The sequence below is a fragment of the Lissotriton helveticus genome, chromosome 11 (assembly GCF_964261635.1).
Source record: "Lissotriton helveticus chromosome 11, aLisHel1.1, whole genome shotgun sequence".
Lineage (NCBI taxonomy): Eukaryota > Metazoa > Chordata > Amphibia > Caudata > Salamandridae > Lissotriton > Lissotriton helveticus.
The window spans coordinates 576,347,319-576,371,154 of record NC_136072.1 but is presented as its reverse complement, the minus strand read 5'-3'; positions in this window follow the sequence as shown (position 1 = coordinate 576,371,154).

The following is a 23,836-nucleotide window of genomic DNA, read 5'->3' as shown; positions in this document are numbered from 1 at the left end:
CTTTTGTAGGTCTCAATATATGTGCTCCAGTGGATTTTGAGAAATTAACGTTTAAAAAAAGATATATATCTGTAACAGCGGACTGGGCAGCGGCCCAGGACGCGTACTTTTCGCGCAACGGAGCTTTGTGAAGCGAAGCTGATTGGTTCTCCGGCGTCTGTCAACATTCCAAACAGTCCGTAGCGGCCGCCATCTTGTCTCTCGGTAGGATCGAGAGACAAGAGGAGGTCAAAACAAAGGGGGAAATAACTATAAGGGGGCATAGTAGATCCTCGCTGACCCCCTAGGTTTGATGTGGAGGTTTTAAAAGGGCCCCGCGGGGAAAAAAAAAATAATAATAATAATAATCGAACGGCTGAATGGATTTGCACGAAACTTGGCAAAATATTAGGGACTGGTAGCCCGATGTGCCTTTGCTAGGTCTCAATATATGTGCTCCAGTGGATTTTGAGAAATTAACGTTCAAAAAAAGATATATATCTGTAACAGCGCTCCGCTTCGCGTAACGGAGGTTTGCGAAGCTGATTGGTCATTCTGTCACTGGGCTATAGTTGGGCTACATCTGGCTGATATTTGGGCTACATTTGTTTTTTTGTGTGTCTGGCGGCCATCTTTGGGCTACATTGGGCTACATTGGGCTTCAGTGGGCTACATTCGGCTAATTAGCAAATAGCTCATCGCAAACTAGGAATGGTAAAGAATCGCTATTTATTCCTTAAAGTTCGCTATTTAGGAAATGCAAAAAACTTTGATGATACATATGGCGGTTCATCTCTAACAAGATAAGAAGCATAGGGATACATTTATGATGACTGGCGCATCACCAGGGATGTGTTAGTCATTCTGTGCCGCTGTTCCGTCACCTATGGTGTGCTGCATTTACAATGCGGCGCATCATGGGGCAAAAACAGCACAGATGCGTGATGTATCTGTGCCGTAAAGGTGGCGCATTGCTGGAGTTGTATCGCAAGTGTGATGAAGCTCCAGCAAGGGTCGGGGGTGCCCCTGTCGCAGGGTTTCTGTTCTCACACAGAACTGTGGACAGAGGATTGGAACCTCGGCGAATGCATTGCTGGAGTTGTATCGCAAGTGTGATGAAGCTCCAGCAAGGGTCGGGGGTGCCCCTGTCGCAGGGTTTCTGTTCTCACACAGAACTGTGGACAGAGGATTGGAACCTCGGCGAATTAGGGTGTCCCAAAACTCACGTTAGTAATCAAAAACTCCTTAGCAAGCTAGGTACAGTGTCACATTGGATATAACAAACTCTCAATGTTTAGACAATCCAGAATATGAACTTATAGTACCTCAGGATACGTGGAACTCATGAACAGTCGGTCGTTATAGATTTCTTAGAAACCAGAACATGGAGTTAAGAAGAACAGATGTGTATTTGAAATGTTTATTTACTAATGCCGTCTTCTCAGGCGTAGTACCTTAGATAATAAAAGTACACATATTATCAGTAGCAAAATTACCAGCATAGTTACTAGTACATAAAAAGTGAATGGTGATAGTATGTTAACATGCTGTAAATGAATAAGAGTTAGCAACACTTATAAGCAGCCGCGGGCCGTGGAGGGAGTTACGGTGAGGCAGGGAGGCGGGGATGGGGAGAAGCAGGGTGGAGAATACAAGTACACATATTATCAGTAGCAAAATTACCAGCATAGTTACTAGTACATAAAAAGCGAATGGTGACAGTATGTTAACATGCTGTAAATGAATAAGAGTTAGCAACACTTATAAGCAGCCGCGGGCCGTGGAGGGAGTTACGGTGGGGCAGGGAGGCGGGGAGGGGGAGGGGCAAGGTAGAGAGGGCTCCACCCTGCTTCTCCCCCTCCCCGCCTCCCTGCCCCATCGTAACTCCCTCCACGGCCCGCGGCTGCTTATATCTCACCCTCCCTAATACACATATTATATTATTTGCTAAGAAGGTCTCTTTGTGTTGGTTTAGGGCGTGCCCATACTTTAGTGTCTTAGATTTGAAGGAATCACATCAGCATACACCAGCTCTCTCTTCATGTGAACCGCATCAACTGTTGTGTATGTGTGTTCGGCAAAGCAATATAAAACCCGCCTCATGCCCAGAATTGGCAGAAGTTGCACTTATGTTATGAGTATGAAGTCGTGGAGATCAGACCTCATAACAATTCTGTATCGTGTTGTTCTTGAAACTTTAGCACTCGCTGTACAGATATAGTTTAACAAGTAAAGCAGATAGTAGACCAATAACATATTATTCTCATGTAAACCACGATGAACTACTAGGTGGAAAGCTAAAGCAACAACTAAGTGTCGTGTGCAGAAGTTGCAAAAAAGGAAAAATGGCGTTTAAACCGGTAATGAGCCCATGCTAACTTAACACGGTGTAAAGATATCCAGGACCTAGATGACACCTCCCCATGATCCGGAAACGAACTGAATAAGATAATAGAAGTGCCATCTCATGAGAGCAGATTGCAAGTTTATATGTGGACGGTCCGCAAGGTAAAGCATTAAAAACTAGGAAAATTTAATGCTAAAGAAAAATAAAACAGCCAAGTACTTTATCGAGTCTTAAGCCAATAGGCAAGGTAAATAATAAAAACTTGACAAATAAGTCAATGAATTGTCAATGAAATGCTAGTACTCAGCATATCAAACATGAAAAAGGTCTATGACATAACTGTGTATGCAAAATAAGCTGCAACAGCCTCCAATAGGAAGTCACCGTCTTCATCCGAAAACAGTTCAGCCATCCAATTTAAAAGCGGAAAAGAACATACGTGCTCTCCCAGCACCGGATCCTCTATCACCATCAGAGGACAGCTCGGTGGGTTTTCAAGAAAGCTCTGTTCCAAGAAAGACTGTGCTGCCGCCAGTAAATTCCAGGGACCAAGTAGTCCATGCATCAATGCCACAGCCATAATCCTTTCGCCAGGACAAACCAACTCGTGAGTAATGATAGGAGTCATCAGCTGATTAAAGTCGACGTCAGGAGAAACCGGTCCGCAGAGACACAAATCAATGGCCCAATCGAAATCACAGGTCAGGCAGTGAAATACAGGCTGGACACAGGTGAAGTAGGAGAATCGAAAAGATAATCCATATGCCGTGCTTAATATCGCCAACGGCATTGTGCCATAATATTCTAGCATGCGATTGCGGAACAGTGTCAGCAGCTGCAGGGTGGGAGGTTGCATAGGAGGGACATCCATATTTAAAAATGTAAAAAAGCACAAGAGCGTCCGCTGGTAATGCAAGTAAAAATGCCAATCCACGAACCAGAGTGGAGAAAATAGAATGAAAGGAAGCAGGGATGACTCCAAAGATTTTCTCAAATGAAGTCACGAGACCACTGGTAACAACTTTAAAAAAGTGCGCCAGGGACTTTGTGGAGGATGCGTTAAAGATAGTCGGAAACATGTTGCTGAAATTGAAAGGCAAATCTTAATTGAAAAGGGTGTGCACCTCTGTACGGGTGTTCGCTATGTGAAGTACGAAAGTTTCACGGGCCGAACTCAAGGCCACCTCTCTCTGAGACAAAAGAGCTCTTATTCTTGCCATGCCGTTGAAACGTGTCCCAAGGTTGGTATTTGTGGCCAGATTGAAAACTCCCTATGTTCATGTGTGGGAGGAAATAGAACATTTCTGCAGCAAATAACCCGTTCACTTACTGTTACGATAAAAGGAATACTTTTAATTAACTCAGAACAATCTTCATTATTGAGCATCAAATAACTACCATTTTCCAACAACTTGAACGTGGGGATGATAGCAGGAACTGGCGTGCCTTGCAACACGCAAGCCATATTTGGTCGGTGTTTGTTGCATGAACCGTGTAACTGTATGTGCCTACACATTAGTGAATGATCTGGCGTCTCAGTGCATTCCTCTCCATTCAGATAAACTTCTTGATCATCTTTGAAACATCTGTATGTGTATGGAAGCGACCAGACCTCATGAAGAAAAGCACTACCTAAAGGTTCATAACGACCTATTGGTATATATTTCATACAATTTGAAAACTTATATAAAGCAAAAGGCAGCGTTATTAAACCGTGGATAAGGCATGTTGCCAAAAAACCCGCAATCCTCTGCTGATGATGTCACTGAGCATGTCATGAATGATGTAATATGTGACATCATCAGCAGTGGATTACGGGTAATAGTATCTCTAGTTTACTCCCCTATAGCTGTCTTTCTTTTAACATAAGTGTCTGTTTCCTTCCCTTATACTTACTGTTTTTGGTTCGCTTCCGGTTCGCGTACCGGCGAGCGAACTGGGAAGCGAACTAAGAGAAATAGAGGTTGGCACAGTTCCAAAGATTGTACCAATTTTTTAATAACGGGGAGGTAGTTCTGAAAAGAACTTTTTTTTTTATTTTTCTGAACATTTTTTTACTGTTTTTGAATTTTTCGGAACAGTTTTATATTTTTTTGGGTTTTTCTTGGAGGGGGCAATGAAAACGATTCATTGTAAAGGGCTCAACAGGAGCAACAAAACAAAAAAAAGGAAGTATTTATTATTTTGGGCGTTTCGTACAAACTTGCATATGATAGTCAATAGCTCTGTTGATCAGAGTGATGCTTTTTTCTCCGTAGGAAATGAATCCATCGCAAAATACGCAGATGTGTTTTACATCACCAAATCTCATTTGTATATTTGGCACCATCTCCCTGCCCTCTGGTCCCGTTACTTCCGGTACAACAGATCTTCTGGCCATAATAGGGAGATTATCTAGGTCGTTCCGAAACTGTGCAGCACTGTAGTTGTTAGGATGCCACCTAGTCATATGGCGATGCATTGTGTAGTTTCCGAAACTGTATTTTTTGTCGGTCCCTCTGGACAGTCTATCTTGACATATAAGGCAAGTTACGTATCTTGCATTTACTTTTTTCTGACCTTTGGGAATTTTAAAAAATTGCCAAATGAAGTTTTCTTTCCGGTGAGACGTCCTGGGCTGCTCAGGCAAAAACTGCCTCTCTTCGTGCTCGTCCTCCTGTTCCTCTTCTTCTTCTTCTTGTTGAATTATAACTTGAGCAGGTGGTCCACTCTTCCTTGGATGTGGTGGAGGTGGTGGGGAAGCACCAGCTGAAGCTACTAAAGAAGCCATTGCTCAGTGATCACAAAGGGTCTTTCTCTCACAATGATGAAAGTCAGAGTGAGGAAAGAAGGAGGGATTTTCATCATTTGGGAAAAACTAGAGTTCTCAACCAATCAAAAGTGTTCATTTTAGATTATATGACCTAGTCTTACATCATTAGGAAACCAAAAGTGAAATGAACCAATGAAAAGTGTTATTACCAAGTCACATGACTTGCTGTGTTTACGTTAAGCGCTTTGCAGGGCCTCCCGGTTTGCTTCCAGAAACCTGCGCTTTGCGACTCGCTTCGCGTACCAGTTCGCTAACGTAGTACGTCATATGACGTATCACGCGACAACGTGAAACGTCATGCGGACGGGAGGCGTCACGATGTTGTTTTGTAACGCGGCACTTGCGGTAAAGAAACGTTTACCGGCTCGCGGTCTATTTCGCGGCATCAAGGTCAGCTAACGGGAAGCTTCCCGATTTGCGAAGCGGGAACGAATAAAAAAAAATATTTAAAAAAAAAATTATTCATAAACATATAAAATATATTTTTGGATTTAAAGAAGAATACATTTTACAGGTACAGATATTAGCTGTTAAAAAACCAATGAAATTCACAGAAAAAACCATAGGTTATAGACCATATATAGTTAGGAATTAGCATTTACAAAACCTTGAAAATTCACTGAAAAAACCATAGGTTATAGACCATATATAGTTAGGAATTAGCATTTACAAAACCTTGAAAATTCACTGAAAAAACCATAGGTTATAGACCATATATAGTTAGGAATTAGCATTTAAAAAACCTTATTTTACTCACACAAAACCATTGAAATTCCATATATAGTTAGTTGCACTAACTATATATCGCGCACCCGCAATCCACTGCTGATCATGTCACATATTACATCATTCATGACATGGTCAGTGACATCACTGATGACATCACTGATGACATCTCAAATGACATCACTGATGACATCACTGATGACATCTCAAATGACATCACTGATGACATCACTGATGACATCTCAAATGACATCACTGATGACATCACTGATGACATCTCATTTGACATTACTGATCACATCACTGATGACATCATTCATGTGATAATACGATAAACCTCTTCAGACTCTAATATAACCTTAGATACACTCAGTGTAAACAGACACTCATAGACTGTCACTCATCCATGGAGTTACTCAGACACTTAGTCAGTCATGCAAAGAATCAATCACACCTCCATTTCCTCAACTATACAGTTATACACACCTTACTTATTCAAACATATACTGAAACATATTTACTCACTTATACAATCCTGGATACAAGTTCACAATGATCCATACAGCCACTCACACATTCACTGGCTCTTATGCACAGTTATTTATATATGGTAACTCTCACATGTACTGTGTTTTACATATGTACTTACTTTGACATGTAGCACTGAGATATCCATTCACTCACCAATACACTCATGCACACAGTCAACCGCCCATACAGCTGTTTCCACATGCACTTTTGAACCCATACATCCAGTCAATCAACTGCTCACACATCTATGCAGAGAGTCATACACCTCCCAGCCACCCACACACACACTCAGTCTCCCATACAAATGCTTGGGCAACCAATCAATAACCCATACAGTTAATCATATAGCTAATGATCAACACATGCAGCAGTTTACAGAACAACAGACATAATGATGCACGAATTAAGACAGTTTAGTCACTAACCCATGCACTCAGTGAGACACATTTAATCAGTCACTCATACAGTCAGCCATGCCCCTACTAAATCCTTCATCAAGACACTTATACATCCATTCATTCTTCAATATGTAAGACATATTTTAACTTTACAGAATTATACAGTCACTGGATGACGTCATCAGTGATGTCATCAGTGATGTCATTTGAGATGTCATCAGTGATGTCATCAGTGATGTCACTGACCATGTCATGAATGATGTAATATGTGACATGATCAGCAGTGGATTGCGGGTGCGCGATATATAGTTAGTGCAACTAACTATATATGGAATTTCAATGGTTTTGTGTGAGTAAAATAAGGTTTTTTAAATGCTAATTCCTAACTATATATGGTCTATAACCTATGGTTTTTTCAGTGAATATATATATATATATATATATATATATATATATATATATATATATAGTTTTTGTTGTATCGTTTAATTATTGACTGGCCTCAAAGGTGAAGCATTCAGTGCCAAGAACATAGGTGTAGCTTGCCTTTTTGGGCATCATGGTGCCATGCTCTATTTTTGAGTGTTTTAAAAAAAGCAAAATGGATGTTCACTGGCAGCTGAGGTCATAAAAATGCTTTTAAATGTAGTTTGTGCATGTGTTTGTAGGTAAGAGTGTGACCATGGGAGCAAAAACTTGTGTATGTTAGTGCATTTGTGTCTGTGTGCCAGCATGTGTGTCTATTGGTGAGATTCTCCGACAGATAGCGAGTGAGCATGAGTGAGAGTGACTGCTGGTGAGGGAGAGTGGGTGTGTGAGAATGTATTAGCAAGAAGACATGTGAGGGAGTGTTAGAGATTGTGAATGAGAATTAGTGACAGTGAGTGAATGTAACCACAAGTGAGAATGAGTGAATCAGTGAGAAAGAATAATTGAGAGTGACTTAGAATATGGGTGTAGGCGGGACGGGGACGCGGGTTGCAGAAGGATACACCACACGTGTATAGTACAGGGATTTCAGGGGTTTTATTCTTTATGTGACAATGGTTTTCGGGCTCTTTTGTATCTCAGTCCTATAAGGTCTATATTGTCCTTTGAACAAAACAAAAATAATGGTCCTTTTATGTCAGGTATAGAACAAATTAAATGGAGTAGGGGCTGTAGTAGGGATTCTTTTTGGCCGGCCTCTCGGGCTTCTTAGGGCTTGGTCCTGGTCTGTTTGTTCCTGTCACGTCTTCCCAGGGCACTCAGAGGTAAAAAGGAGGGGGAAATAAATAATAAACAAGTATTAGTATCAAAGCTCCTTGCTTATGAATACTATGTGCCACCACCACCAGACGTTGTGTGGGAGAGGGACAAGGCAAGCAGTGAGGGTTGGCCTGGTTACCCCTTTAGCCTAATACCGTGTCTTAGGATCCAGCACCTTCCCACCCCCCCACCAGAATGCTCACCGTAGCGGTACTCGCATGGCCCACTTCATGGTTAAGCATTCTTTCTCAATTGTTGAGTAGTTCGCCTCACGTGCAAAGAGCTTCCTGCTGATATACAGTACTGGTTTTAGGTCATTGCTATGGTCAGGTTGGCACAGCACGGCACCCAGACCGAGGCCTGAATCATCGGTTTGAAGAACAAACGTGTGATTGAAATCAGGACAGTGTATCACTGGGGCTGTACAGATGGCACGTTTTAGGGTCTTAAAGCTGGTCTTGTGTTCTGGTGTCCAGGTGTGTATGCGGAATTACTGGGTTTTCTTTAGGAGGTCGGTTAGGGGACTGGCTAGGGAAGAGAAATTAGGTATGATTCTAAGGTAGTAGTCTATAAATCCTAAAAATGAACGAACGTCTCATTTGGTTGTTGTCTGGGAAGTTCTCTGATAGCCTTTACTTTGTCTAACTGGGGAAATATCTGTCCTTCCTTGATGGTGTAACCCAAATACTAGCTGTGATTTCTTCGGGTTAAGGTGAGGTCAGCCCCTTGAATTGCTCTGAATACGGCCTCTAGGTGTTGGATATGTTCTCCCCACATTGGGCTGTATAAGACAAAGTCGTCAAGATGCGCTGCAACATATCCTTTGTGCTGTTTGAGTATGTGATTCATCAATCTTTGGAACACCGCCGGGGCCCCATGCAACCCAAAGGGGAGCACCTTAAATTTATATAAACCAGAGGGAGTCGCGAACGCTGTCTTTTCCTTGGATTCGGGGGATAAAGGGATCTGCCAATACCCTTTTGTGAGGTCAAGGGTTGACATGTATCTGGCCTTTCCCAGGAGTTCGACCATCTCGTCTATGCTTGGCATGGGGTATGTATCGAATTCGGTGATGGCATTTACCTGTCTCAAGTCTATGGAAAAAAACAGACTCCCATCTGGTTTCGGTACAAGCACCACTGGGGAACACCAATTGCTCTGGGAGGGTTCTATGATGTTAGACTTAAGCATAACCGAAACCTCCCTCTCTACTGGTTCTGTACGGGCTGCCAGGATACAATAGGGTTTCTGCTGTACAATCTTTTTGTCTAAGGACACAATGTTGTGGTGGATCATCGTTGTTAATCCTGGTATGGTGGAAAAGAGACCTGGAAAGGTCTCTAGTAGTGACGTTAGTTGATTGGTTTGTGTGGATGACAGACACTTTCCTGTTAGTATCGGTTCGACCACCGGGTCCTTGACCGATAGGAGGGGTAACTCCAAGGGTTTATTAGTACAGGCGAGGTGAGCGGGGAATCTCGTGGTGTGGGATGGCAGGGGGTATTCCCATTTTTCACAGGTTGAAGTGATATATCTGTTTTCCCCCGACACGTTGGGGTAACAACATGCTATAGATGACTGGGGTTACTTTTTTTCTATGACAAATGGCCCTTGCCACTTCATCAATATTTTGTCCTCCGTAGAAGGAAGCAACAGTAGGACCTTGTTGCCAGGGGAGAATTCGCGTAGGCAACAGTTTCAGTCGTAATACCGCTTCTGGGCCCCTCGGGCCTCTTCCATGTGCTTGTGCACAAAGCCTGATAACTGAGTTAGGGAAGACTGAAGGTCGGCGGCATAGTGTGACAGGGGTTTCCCCTCTTCGTCCTACTCCTCCCACTGTTCTGCCGCCATGTCAAGCACGGTCCTCGGTTTCCATCCAAACACCAGGTCGAAAGGAGAATACCCCGTAGACCGCTGTTCGTGGGTCCTCAACGCAAAGAGGACCAAGGGTAGTTTCTGGTCCCAATCTCTCCCGGAGTCTGAGATGACCTTGCGGAGCATGCTCTTGATCATCTTATTATAACGCTCCACAAGGCCGTCTGTTTGGGGGTGATAAACGGAGGTTCTTATCTTGTCAATGCCCAGTACTGTACAGATTTGGGTCATAAGACGAGACATGAAGGGGGTCCCTTGATCGGTTAGTATCGCTGCTGGAAACCCCACCCTTGAGAAGAATGATATCATGGCTGGTGTACTGGCAGCGAACACAGGCAGCGCAGTGTTTGGCTATGTCCCTAATCACCCCAGGCAAATAGAACTTCTCTAGGAGATATTTCAATGTATTTTCCTTGCCTTAGTGTCCTCCCCCTATCTTATTATGGGCCAAGAGAAGTACGTGCTCCCTGATTGGTGTTGGTACTATCAAGTGTGTATACGTCTGTGTTTCCCACTTGAAAGCTCTATACGGTGGTCATTTTTTTACGAGGAAATATGGTCCTACCTGCTCTGGTTCTTGTCCGTGGACCTGCTCCCTGGCATGGGTAAAGGTGTTGTCCTCCCGTTGTGCCAAACGGAAGCTAGCCAGTTTCTTTCTGTCTGTGTCTGTAAAGGAGAGAGGAAAGGCAGGATGTGATAGCTGTGCAAGAGCAACATCTCTCTTATATTTTCTTTTCTCTTGTCTACTTTTTCTTGTCTTGGAACTAGGGGCCTCTAAATCAGTGCCACAAAAAGGGGCCTCCTGCAGCCAGGTCCTGTCGTCCCTTTTTGTGTTGTCCAAGTATTCATGGAATTTAGGATGGTCTGTCCCTATAATAACGGCTTTCGGTACAGTGGGTATCACCCCTACTCTTCGTAACTGGGGATCATAGTCTACTTCTAACAGGACCTCGGCCACTGGGTAGGCTTTTGTATCGCCGTGAACACAAGTTACCCATACTTGTTCTGTGTCTTTTAACTCGGGAGGGGAAACCAAAGTGCCATCCACTTCCGTCACGTGGCACCCGGTGTCTAGCAGGGCTTGTTGTCTCTTCCCATTAAGCAGGACTTCCTTCCTAAATTGATGAGGGCCCTTCCCTGTTACGTATATACGGCCTCTGGAGTACCCAACCTCCATTGGTTCTAATGTCGGGGTGCGGTGAGGACACTGTCCGGCTATATGCCCCCATTCTGCACAATTGTAACACTGTGGCCCCTGCCCGCTTGGGCCAGGGGGCGGTTATGCAGGCCTGGGGACCGAGCAGGAAGGCAACTGGGGCCTAAACTCGGGTTTAGGAGTGCCTTTTGGGATTGGGTTGTACTGGGACCATGCTATTCCAGCCTTAAAATCAGGCGACCTATGATAGGCGCAAACAATTTCTACTGCTGACGCAGAGGAGAGGTTGGGGTGTTGCTTCACCCATGCCCGTGTAACGGGGGGTAGGACCTCCAAAAACTGTTCCAAGTATACTTTCTCTACTACTTCATCTACCGATGAGGTATGGGGAGTCAACCATCTATTCCCAAGGTCTCTGATCCGATAATACAGGACAAGGGGGTTGTCTCCCGCTCCACATTTGTCTTTTCAAAATCGACTCCTGTAGTGTTCTTGGTCGCATCCCAACCTCTTGAGGATGGCCTTTTTCACATCCTCATAGGCTGTAGTACCCGCAGGATTTGCTGCTTGGTAAGCAGCTTGTAACTCGCCGGAGAGGAGCGGGGCAATGTACTGACTCCACCTTTCTTGGGGACAGGCTGCTGTAGTGGCCACCTATTCGAAGTTAAAAAAAAATAATCCTGATCGTCCCCTTCTTGGAATTTTTGAAGGACTGTGCTGGGGACATTAGGGCGAACTCAGGTACTTACAATGGCATCTGTGAGGTGCAAGATTGCTGTGTCCTGCACCTGCTGGTTAGTAGGACACATCTGTGCTGCCTGGATCTGTTGTTCCAGGACCGCTGCCTCCGTGTTGGACTTCTCCGATCCGCTCCTTCCGCCATCGGCGTCCTCTTCTTCCAGATCTCTCTCTCTTTGTGTGTCTCCTGTTGATGACCTCATGGGCACATCCGTCTTCTTCCCCAGTGTCGCTAGACCGCTGACTGACTCTCGAGTTAGGTGCATGTTCTGCCTGATTTCTTCCCACTTCCGGTCTTTCGAATCGTCGGACTCCTCACAATGGGATTGAGATTAAAAGAGAGAGTGACTGTGAGTATGACTGAATCAGAAAAAGAATGAGAGATTGTGAGTGGAACTGAGTGAAGTAAGGGGTGCAAGAAATTATATGTATGTATATGTACATTTAAATATATATATATATATATATATATATACATTATATATATATATATAGATATATATAGATATATATATAGATATATATATATGCCTCATGAAGGTTGCTGCAGTCGATGTCGGAGTGCGTCTCCAACAGGTGGGAACCTTGGAGCTTTGATATATATAGATGAGAAGAGATGGAAAATGAGGACACCACCCAAATTATTCTGGACTTCAATGTGGAGAACAGATGCATACGTAACATCATCAAAAAGCATTGGAAGATCTTATAACTTAATGACTCCCTAAAGAAAAACCTACCATTGACTCCAAAGATCACTTACAGAAAAACAGCATCACTAGGAAATCTTCTGACACATAGCCACATGGAAGGGAGTGGAAAAGAAAAAGAAAAAGGCACTTGGCTAACAACTGCCGGTTTCTGGAAATGTTCCACGTGTAAAGCTTGTGAACACGGACATAACACCCAAACATACCCATTGCTACACGGAAAGATAGAACACATCACCGCTCACATCACATGTGAATAAAAATACATAATTTACGTATTAGAATGCCCCTGCAAGAAAATGTACGTGGGGAGTACAATCAATAAACTCAAACTACGGATCCTACAACATCTTTGAGCAATAAAGAATAAGGATCTATCGTACCCCATGGCCAAACACTTCTCAGAGGAACATCAGGATAACAGCAAAGGACTGAGATACTTTGGTGCCAAACTTGTAAAACAGAATGAAAGTGGGGGAGATTGAACTCTTGACAAAATTAATTCTGGCAATGGGAACAGAGAAATAATTTGGTAACAATATGGATGCGGAGTTGCATGTTCATTTGTGAATACACATGGGATTGAAATACAGCATTGGACATTGGGAGCATAGGAGACGGAAAATTCGAATGAGTACATCTGGGATTTATGAATGAAATTAGTGGTGGAATCTAAGAACCATATAAATCGACCAGAAAAGGGAAAGAGTGGAATTGGGAAATACATGAGAATAAGAGGAAGTTATCTGTGGAAGAGCTAACAGTGGTTGGGCAGCCCCGACAAAAGACAGACTTAGGAGGACAATATATATTTAATGAAATTGAAAATCAACATAAAGGCCCTATAAGATGTCTAAGGAAATCCAACATCCAACTCCCATTTCACCAAGGCATTATAATATAGACTAGCAATTGATATGTTACTTTTATATTGTTAATTCCTTAAATTGCGAAGATTTGCACCATGAAGGCACAATGCACCAGTCACTTTATCCTTCACAAGAACGATGAACTAACAGGAATAATGGTCAAAAACTGCAAAATATTACTGTATGATGTATTTGCCGATGTCAACAACAGAATTCAACAGTCCGAAAGAAATAAAGAAAAGAGCAAAATAATAATAACCATCCATCAGAATAATCAACAAATGGAGAAAGACCTTTTTCATGGACTGAAAATTGCACACTGTATTTGCACAATGCACTAGTCACTTTAATTCAGTCTAACTCCAAAAAGAAGAATGGTAATGAAGTTTTTGAAAGCTCACAAATGGACTCGAATCTAAATTCTGGCATAAAATGATCGATAAGAAATGACGTAATATACAATAACATCTAGAATATGTGATGGAATATATGAACATTGTTGCGTATTCACCAGTCTGTTCTTCTTGTTAGCATCTCTTTAATATTTTTTAGGAATTGTGTAATATGGATTTTATCACGTTTGATTGCCAGTGCTATGTCTCCACATACATACACCCAAAAAAACTTTTCTTGCCTATTAGAAAATGTGATATTTTGGGAACTTGTGTCTAGATAAAATTACACAAGAGGAAATATATGTTGGGAAGACATTGATGGCCGTATTATCAGCATATGACTGAGGAGCTAACCCTCTAGTCTTTACCGAGGTTGGACATATGATGACTATGGACATAATGTACTTCACAGACAGAATTTCAACTCATCCGGACCTAAACTTTTCCATATCATACCATCTACATTGTTCCCCTATTCCCTTCCCGCCTAATCTCTTCCTCCTTTTCTCGATTATATCATACTTAGTCCCCTCGGTTTCCCCCTCTTCTCCTTATCCTCTCCTATCTCCCTCCTATCTTAGCACTAATGCACTTTATTCCGTAACAGTGGACTCTGTGAGAATATTGTTGGGCTTCGAACATGCCATATTTTATTACTTCTAGGTACTTTACTGTTAATGAATTGCAAAATTTGACATATAAAGAAAATATAACAAAGAAAATGAGAAAAAATGTACTTTAAAGTGGCAAAATGTCCTTTTATGTTTTTTACATTCATCTAAAAATGTTATAATTAAAAATGATAAATTGTACTTCACAAATATAGTTAAAAGTGGAAAAATGGCGGCCACTATTCGCCAAGAACATTGTTGTGGGTTATGGAGAAGTGTGGCTCACTGGTTAGAAGCGGCAGTCCCTGATGCAGAGGTCTGGCCCGGGACCAGGGTTCAATGGCCGCAGACTCGATAATTCTCGCCTCGGTGCCTACTCTAATCATGGGTCCCACTCTGCAACTCTGGGCAATAGCTTGCTTAATCTCCACAACGGCCCCAATAGCGCTGGGATGCCTGGCTTTACTTGGGGGTGCCCAGTAGGGAGCATCTCACAGGGAAAGGCAGGAAGGGTTCCACAGTGGTATACAGCACCAGGATGCCCCGAGATGGGGCGGCAGTGCGCTTTACAAGTATACCTACATACATTACTGGTCTAGTCTATTTTTTAACTACACAAATGAGGGATCTTTGCACTCAGTTACCTTTAAATAGACTGTTTAGACGGTGGGACTCTATGGTCCAGCTGAAGGCAACAGCCGAAACGCGTCAACCGTCCTGTTTTGTTTGCAGATAGTGTAATACAATGGAATAAATCATGTGAAGAAAGAAAAAAACGTTGTGGACTCCCTCTGTGCTGTGGAAACTATGGTGGGAATCTTGCCAAGTTTTTCTTGAAGATATATATATATATATATATCCTGGAGTTCAATAGCAAGGAACCTCATGGACTTAATGTCGATCAAGATTTGTATACATGTTTGCGCTGAGGTAGTTAAATAAGGGTAGAATCTGCTCAAAATGAGACCTTTTTGTTTTTAAGACAGATGGAGATGATGAGTAAAAAAGGACATAGGGGTGATGGTTTTTTTCTGTACATCGAATTTGATTTGTAAAATGTATAATGCTATTTTATTTATGTATTTTACTTTTTTTTAAAGTGTTTTAATGAAGTATATGAAATATATATAGAAATGTACTGTGAAGCACTTGCACTGTAAACATTTTAAAACTTTTTTAAATACGTAATGATATTTTAATTATGTATTTATTTTATAATGTGTTATTTGCAAATCAATTCATGAAATAGACATAAGAATAGATATAAGAATATACTGTGAAGCACTGGCACTTTCAATGATTAACTTGCACAAAGCACTAGCACTTTGTTATAAGTTGTGAATTTTTCGTTGGTATACAGAATGGAAAAATATTACCATTTTTATTTCCCAGGCAACAACATTTTTTCTTATTTTTAAAAAATATACAAAGAAACACATTTACTGTAAAAGTGTAAAAATGTATAAGTGCAGATATATAGATGTGATTTTGCTACTACTGGATGTTTAGTAGAACCATTGTTAATTTTTATTTCTTATTTTGGATTAGAAATGCAAGGGGTGTAATACCTCTGTGATTTATATAAATCCAGAGAGACGAGATTGAAATATGGCACAAACATCTGTAAATGAGATAAAGCTCTGCGCTTGCATTTTGGCGAAGTATACAGTATAAATTGGAACTAGCCATGGGATTAGCTGCTTATGTTTGCACCTTATACATTTAAATATGGCCGCCACTTTCAACGGAAGAAAGAGTGTGCAGGCGAATGTGTTGAGATCATGGTAGTCCTTTCTCATTGTTGTTACTTTGCAACCAAGTATTTTAATGAAAAAATAATGGCGCTCCAACATCGTGAACAAGGCAGCTGAGACTGCTGAAACGCGTAGATATTTGTCATTTAAATAAAGATCAGAGTGACCAAACCCTTTTGGAGTGCTGGACGATGATTTCCTAAGAAGAAGAAGAATCTTATTTTTGAATATATAAAGCCAGTTTTGACATTCAGGAAAGCGCGCTCTATGGGGGACAACCTTGTCAACAGCAGTCCGGAACTAAGTATTCCCAAGACCTGGCTGAATACAAAGAACGTTTTTTTTAAATGCCAATCTTGTAAAGCTTGTCAGTATGGCATTAATAAAACTACCTATGTTACCCCCTTTTCAACCAAAGCAGTCGCCATTCCAAAATTATTGACCTGCAAAACAGAATTTGTGGTGTATGTGCTGCAGTGCACGTGTGGCCTGCAATATATTGGGAGCACAAAGTTGCAGGCGCACAAACGTGTACTGCAGCACATACGCGCTATCACAAACAATGACATTACTTACCCGGTTGCAAGACATCTTAAAGCCTGCCATGGCAGTAATCTCAAGGATTTGAGTTATTTTGTTATGGATAGTGTTCCTCCCATGAAACGAGGGGGTAACCGGGAAGCTATGTTACGCAGGATGGAGACGAAGTATATACTGGAATTAGACACTAAGATACCGAATGGACTAAATTCCAGTGAGGATATGCACACATGCTTATGATGTGACTCCATGACTGATGATTGTCATACTTTTATATACTTCTACATTAAGATACAGCTATTTTACACATAGAGAATTTAATTAATAATAGCTAGTATATCCAGTCTTTTATCATGCCAATATTTTCACTGTATTTTATTAGTATAAAATGTTTGTTTACATTTATTATTATTCACATTCTTAATATATAGGCACGTATTGGCATAGCTGATAGTACTGTATTATTTTGCACTTGCACTTTTAGACATGCACTGTTCTGGATAGGGAATGGTCTACTTTGGCGTGATTTATTAATATGTATACCAGACTAGGAGTTGACATGTATTTAAATTGGATTGAACTGAACCGATATACATCTGGATCTAGGATGTTATCTGGCGTCCTTCTAGTGATGATCAAACCTATTGTTGAGACTGTTTTAGGACAATGTATATTAATTTTTCTTGACAGTTTTTAACATTTTTATGTATTTGATCAGAATTTTTTAAGACTATTTATATTTGTATTTATTGCGTTTTAATTTATTTATGGCCTACACTTGCACAGTTCCTGCTTCACTTGAAAGAGGAGCCTAGCACAGGCGTGTGTACATTGTTAATCTACCCTATCTAAACGCAGTGGTTTCAATTTTTCCATGTCTATTATTACGGCATACGTGATGCTATCCTTTGAGCATTGTCACTTTAAATAATCATTTCTCAGCGCGTTCATGTGATCAAGGCCTCGTGGGAGGCGGAAACGCGTCATGGCGGTGGTGTGGGGAAGAGAAATAAATGAATAACTGCACTACAACTTGGGTGTGCTCTCATCTGTTTGAGTGGGAACGGAGACGGTGCTTGATATATATATATATATATATATATATATATATATATATATATATACATATATATATATATGGGTACCCAAATTCCCTCAGAGCTTGAAAGCGCACTCCACAACGGGCAGGTAACAACCTTTATTTACTGTAGAAAGCTCAGTTCTGCCCGACCTTTGTAGTCCTAAATATATATATATATATTTTTTTCAAACAGCAACTCCGGTGACAAGGATTGCGCCAAGCCAGCTCATGGGCGGTCCGAGGCAGGGTTACCGGTTATCCAATAAATTCAAACAATAAATCCGTTCCTCAAAACAGACGCACTCGGACACCTCCCGGACACCTCCAGTTGCGATTGTGCTCGATAATTTATTCAGCAGGTTTCCTGCTGAATAAATTACCGAGCACAATCGCAACTGGAGGTGTCCAAGTACGTCTGTTTTGAGGAACTGATTTATTGTTTGAATATATATATATATATATATATATATATATATATATATATATATATATATATATATATATATATATATATATATATATATTCACTTCCAATCCTGGCTGCGGCGAACAGTCAGGCACAGACTCTGTGAAGTAATGGCACAAAGGTTTAATGATCCAACAAAAGCTAGACGCGTTTCGGCGGCGTACAGTCACTACGTCTAGGTCACACTACTGTACAGACTGTATACACTTCACTCATGTCAAGGTTGACATGGTTACCGCACGAGCACCATCATAGACATAGAGGGTCCCTGTTACAATTTGGGCATGACAGTGCATAAATAACAGAAAAACGTCCCCTTGATGCCAGAAATGTCAGTAAATTACAGTAAAATAGCAAGAACAATGTAAACGTACTAATGGCATAGCATTTACAAAACTAAAGTACTCGTGAAACAACGTGAGCAGCTGAGTACTAGTGTCTGCCCGTGTGTGACATCATCCTACTCTCATGTGTAGAGATAAAGAAAACATTTGAGCGCCCGTCAACCTACGATCTGCACAGTTGATTGTAAAAAATGAGCGGAGGAGGAGCAAAATGGGTGAGAATGGCTCGGTTGTTGCCGTCTAAAAAATGTCGCAAGCTGGTTGGTGTTTACGAAATAATGATGCCGGAGGTGGATGGTTAACCTGTAGCATATCCCGGCTGAGTGTCTCACAGATCGGCAAAATTTATCGTGCGACAGGCTATGAAATAATACGAGTAGGTTGCTGAAGCCTGTCATTAGGCAAAACATCTGAGTAAGAACTGCTGCCTGTGTGGGCTGACAATAACTCAAGGACCGAAAATCACAAAGGGCACAAGTTAAATAGCCGATTGTGTAAGTACGCATCGCGCAATAACCACTCCACAGGCATGACAGCCAAAATCAACATAACATCATTAACAATTAACAATCCCCCCAAACATCCTGCCTTTCAACCATCATCCACTCACGTACTCCAATAGCCACTCCCAATTCACACCACGACCTCTTCACGTATACCATTCACTTCCCCCTTTCACTTCCAAACTCCTCCATCATCTCCATCCATCGCACTCCCGTCTACCACACCCCCCATCCTGCACCTGTAACCCCCTCCCCGGAAGGGTGATTCTGCCTGTCATGGACTCCCCACCCCTCCCAGGTCCCACAAACACCCCCGTGTCATCCTGTCCTAAACTGGCATGCCTTACAACTTGTCAAAACAAGAACGCCCAATACCCCCACTCCTGAAACCTTGTAGGGTGGGTGGGCGGACAAACTAAACATATTCCCTAAGGCACTGGGGACAGGAAGAGGAAGTCCTTCCCCTCCTGACCCCTTAAATAACCTCCTAACCCCCCACCCCCTAATCCCACCCCCTAACCTAACTTCCTGCCTGCCTGTCCTATCGCGCGAACAACCCGGGGAAAAGACTGGTCTGTCGGCCAGCTTTCCCCGGGGGCCGCATTGTGCCAGTAGGAGTGTGTCGCTTGCCTGGAAAGTAGAAAAAAGGGGGGTTCCAACCAGTGAAATTACTGAAATAAATGTACTCCAGAGGAAGGTGGCTGCTGCCCAAGTGGGCTGAGGAATAAAAACGTCTAATTGAACATGAGTGAAATGCAAATATATAAAAACTGGAGAAACGAAAACCTCTGCTGCCAAAAGTGAAGCGCAGCTAATAGGTGAAAAGTGAGCTCGGCGGGCGCTATAAATGATGGTGATGATAAGGTGTCACAAGGTCGTAAAGTCGTGATTGAGAAGGGTGAAGAAAATGAAGTATATATTAGAAAGAAGGTGTGTCCTAGCGTCGCAGAGTCTGGAAAGAGAAGCGAGACAAGCAGCGAGAGACAAATGAACAGTTAGTGCTTCGTCTGCATTCATCCCATTGGGAATTTTGGAATTATACAAGATGATATAGCGTGATTCCAGCCTTCTAAGTGCAAGTTGCCTATTGCCCCCCCTCGGGTTCTTGGGGATGGTATCTACCACATAGAAAGAAAGATTTTGCACCCTGCCACTATGGGCTGTGTTGATGTGTCATGCAACAGGATATGTAGGGTCATTATTTGCAATTGCTCTTAGATGTTGTAAGATGCGTACATGGACTTGATGGATGGTGCTGCCCACCTAAATTTTCCCACAGGTACAGGACAAGACATATACAGTAAAGTCAGATTTGCATGTATAGTACCCTCTGATGATGTAGGTGGACTGTCTAAAGGGTAATGTGACTTCCTTGTTATTCGCACCGTGTTAACAGGCCTTGCAATTGGTACATTTATGAAAGCCTTTGGGTGTTTTGTGCCATGAGCCACTGGTCTTGGTTTTGCAAGGAGCGTTGTTCACTATCTCCTGTCTCATTGATTTAGTTATTCTGAAAAGTGATTTGGGGATTTTTACTGGAGATAGCTCCAATGACAGGGTCGTTTCTAACAGAATTCCAGTGTCTGTATACTATTCTTCTGACTTGGGCATAGTATGCATTACAGCCTGTTATCAGTCTAGGTGTCTTAATGGTAGTACATTCCATTTCAGTTGTTTTGGCACTGGTGCTAGTTTCAGAGTCTAGAAGCTCTCTGCATGTTTTGGTTGCTGCTGTATTTCTGGCTCTGGTAAGCGTTTCTTGACTATAGCCTCTGCGTGACAGTCTATCGCAGAGTTCCCCTGATGCTTGTTCTAGGCTGCTGGTGGTGCTACAGTTCTGCTTCATGTGGAGGCATTCGGCGTAGGGTATACTTTCCTTGAGAGAGGTAGGGTGAAAGCTGTGCGCATGCATTATGGCGTTACCTGCAGTGGGCTTTCTAAACATTTTAGACTGCAGTTTGCCTCCCTCAACATATACCTCTAGATCTAGGAAGTGTATGCTTTTATTGCTCGTGTTACAGGTAAAACGGAGATTCAGTGAATTGTGGTTGATTTCGTCAGAGAAGATTCTAGCACTCTCCTCTGACCCTTTCCACAATCTAAAAGTGTCATCGACATATCTGACATACATTATTACTTTTTCAGCAAAAGTTGTAGAGTGCACCACCCTGAGTATTTGCTCCTCCCACCAGCCCATATGCAGATTAAAATAGCTGGGGGCAAAGCAAGTACCAATGGCCGTGCCCTGCAGTTGTTTATAAGTCAGATTGTCAAAAACAAACACATTGTTATCAAGACAAAACTCAGCCATTTGAACAATCATCAGTGAATGCTGGAACATGGGCATAGGTATTTTGCCTAAATAGTGGTGTAGTGCATTGAGACCATCAGTGTGTCTTATGTTCGTGTAGAGTGTATTAACATCAAGGGTCATTAGTAGGTAGTCCCTCTCCCATTTTACATCATAAATCTTTCTGAGGAAGTCCCCTGTATCCTTGATGTATATATATATATATTCACTGAAAAAACCATAGGTTAGAGACCATATATAGTTAGCTGCACATTTTATTGACATAAAACCAATGAAATTCCATATATAGTTAGTTGCACTAACTATATAGCGCGCACCCGCAATCCACTGCTGATGATGTCACATATTACATCATTCATGACATGGTCAGTGACATCACTGATGACATCACTGATGACATCTCAAATGACATCACTGATGACATCACTGATGACATCTCAATTGACATCACTGATCACAACACTGATGATATCATTCATGTGATAATACGATGCACGTCCTCACACTCTAATATTACCTTTGATACACCCAGTGTTAAACACAGACAACCATTCTTGAAGTCATTGACACACCAATACCAGTTACTACATATGCACACACTGATTCCTAGGTCTATACACACATCCACTCATTTACCCATAGAATTACTCATACATATAGTCACTCATCAATACAACACTATCATCTGCACTCAAACACCTATACAGACACTCACATTCTGCCACTCATCCATTGAGTTACTCACACATCTAGTCAGTCATGCAAAGATTCAATCACACTTCCATTTCCTCAACTATACAGTTATACACAAAACACCTTACTTATTAAAACATATACTAACATATACTTACTTTGGTATACAATTACTGATACAAGTGCACAATGATCCATACAGCCACTCGCACAATTAGTGGCTCTTATGTATAGTCATTTATATATGCCAGCTACCTACACACACACTCAGTCTCCCATACAAATACTCTGGCAACCAATCAATAACACATATAGCCTGTCGTATAACTACTGATCAACAAATGCAGTAGCTTACACACCAGACATACTGTTGCCCACATTCAGACAGTTTAGTCACTAACCCATGCATTCAGTAAGACACATTTAATCACTCAATCATACAGTCAGTCACGCACCTACTGAATCTTTCATTCAGACACTTATATATCCTCTCATTCTTCAATATGTAAAACATATTTAAACTTTACAGAAACACACAGTCACTGGATGATGTCATCAGTGATGTCATTTGAGATGTCATCAGTGATGTCATCAGTGATGTCACTGACCATGTCATGAATGATGTAATATGTGACATCATCAGCAGTGGATTGCGGGTGCGCGATATATAGTTAGTGCAACTAACTATATATGGAATTTCATTGGTTTTATGTCAATAAAATGTCCAGCTAACTATATATGGTCTCTAACCTATGGTTTTTTCAGTGAATTTTCAAGGTTTTGTAAATGCTAATTCCTAACTATATATGGTCTATAACCTATGGTTTTTTCAGTGAATTTCAATGGTTTTTTAATAGCAAATATCAAAACCTTTAAAATGTATTCTTCTTTAAATCGAAAAATATATTTTATATGTTTTTAATACATTTTTTTAATGTATTTTTTTTTTTATTATTTTTTTTGTTTCGCTCCCGGTACGCGAACCGGTGAGCTTCCCGTTAGCTCAATTTGGTGCCGCGACTCGGTCTGCGAACCGGTAAACGTTCCGTTTGCGCAACTACCGCGTTAGAAAACAACATCGTGACGCGTCGCGTAAACGCGACGTATCGCGTTGTCGCGTAATGCGTCATATGACGCGCCGCGTTAGCGCACCCGGAAGCACTCCGGTCCGCGAAGCGCAGCTTCCCGGAAGCGATCCGGGGCGCGGCACGGAGCGCGTAACGTAAGCATAACAGGTCATGTGACTTGTTAATAACACTTTTCATTGGTTCATTTCACTTCTGGTTTCCTAATGTTGTTAGGCTAGGTCATGTGACCTAAAATAACACTTTTCATTGGTTCATTTCACTTTGGGTTTCCTAATGTTGTTAGGCTAGGTCATGTGACCTAAAAATAACACTTTTCATTGGTTTAGAACTATTTTTTTTCCCAAATGATGAAAACCCCTCCTTGTTTTTACCTCATTCTTACTTTCTACTTCCAGAGAGCAAGACCTATTTATGACAATGGCTTCTGTAATAGCTGCAGCTGGTGCTTCTCAGCAACCACCACCACCACCACCACCACCAAAAGGACCACCTCCAACACTGGACTTTGGTAGAGAGGAAGATAATGAGGACGAAGAGGAGGAGGAGGAGGAAGAGCAAGTAAGGCAGTTCCTGCCAGAAACACCAAGGCAGAGCCATATTAAAGAGCACTACATATGGCAATTTTTTAAAATTCCACCTGGACAAAAGAAGGTCAATGCAC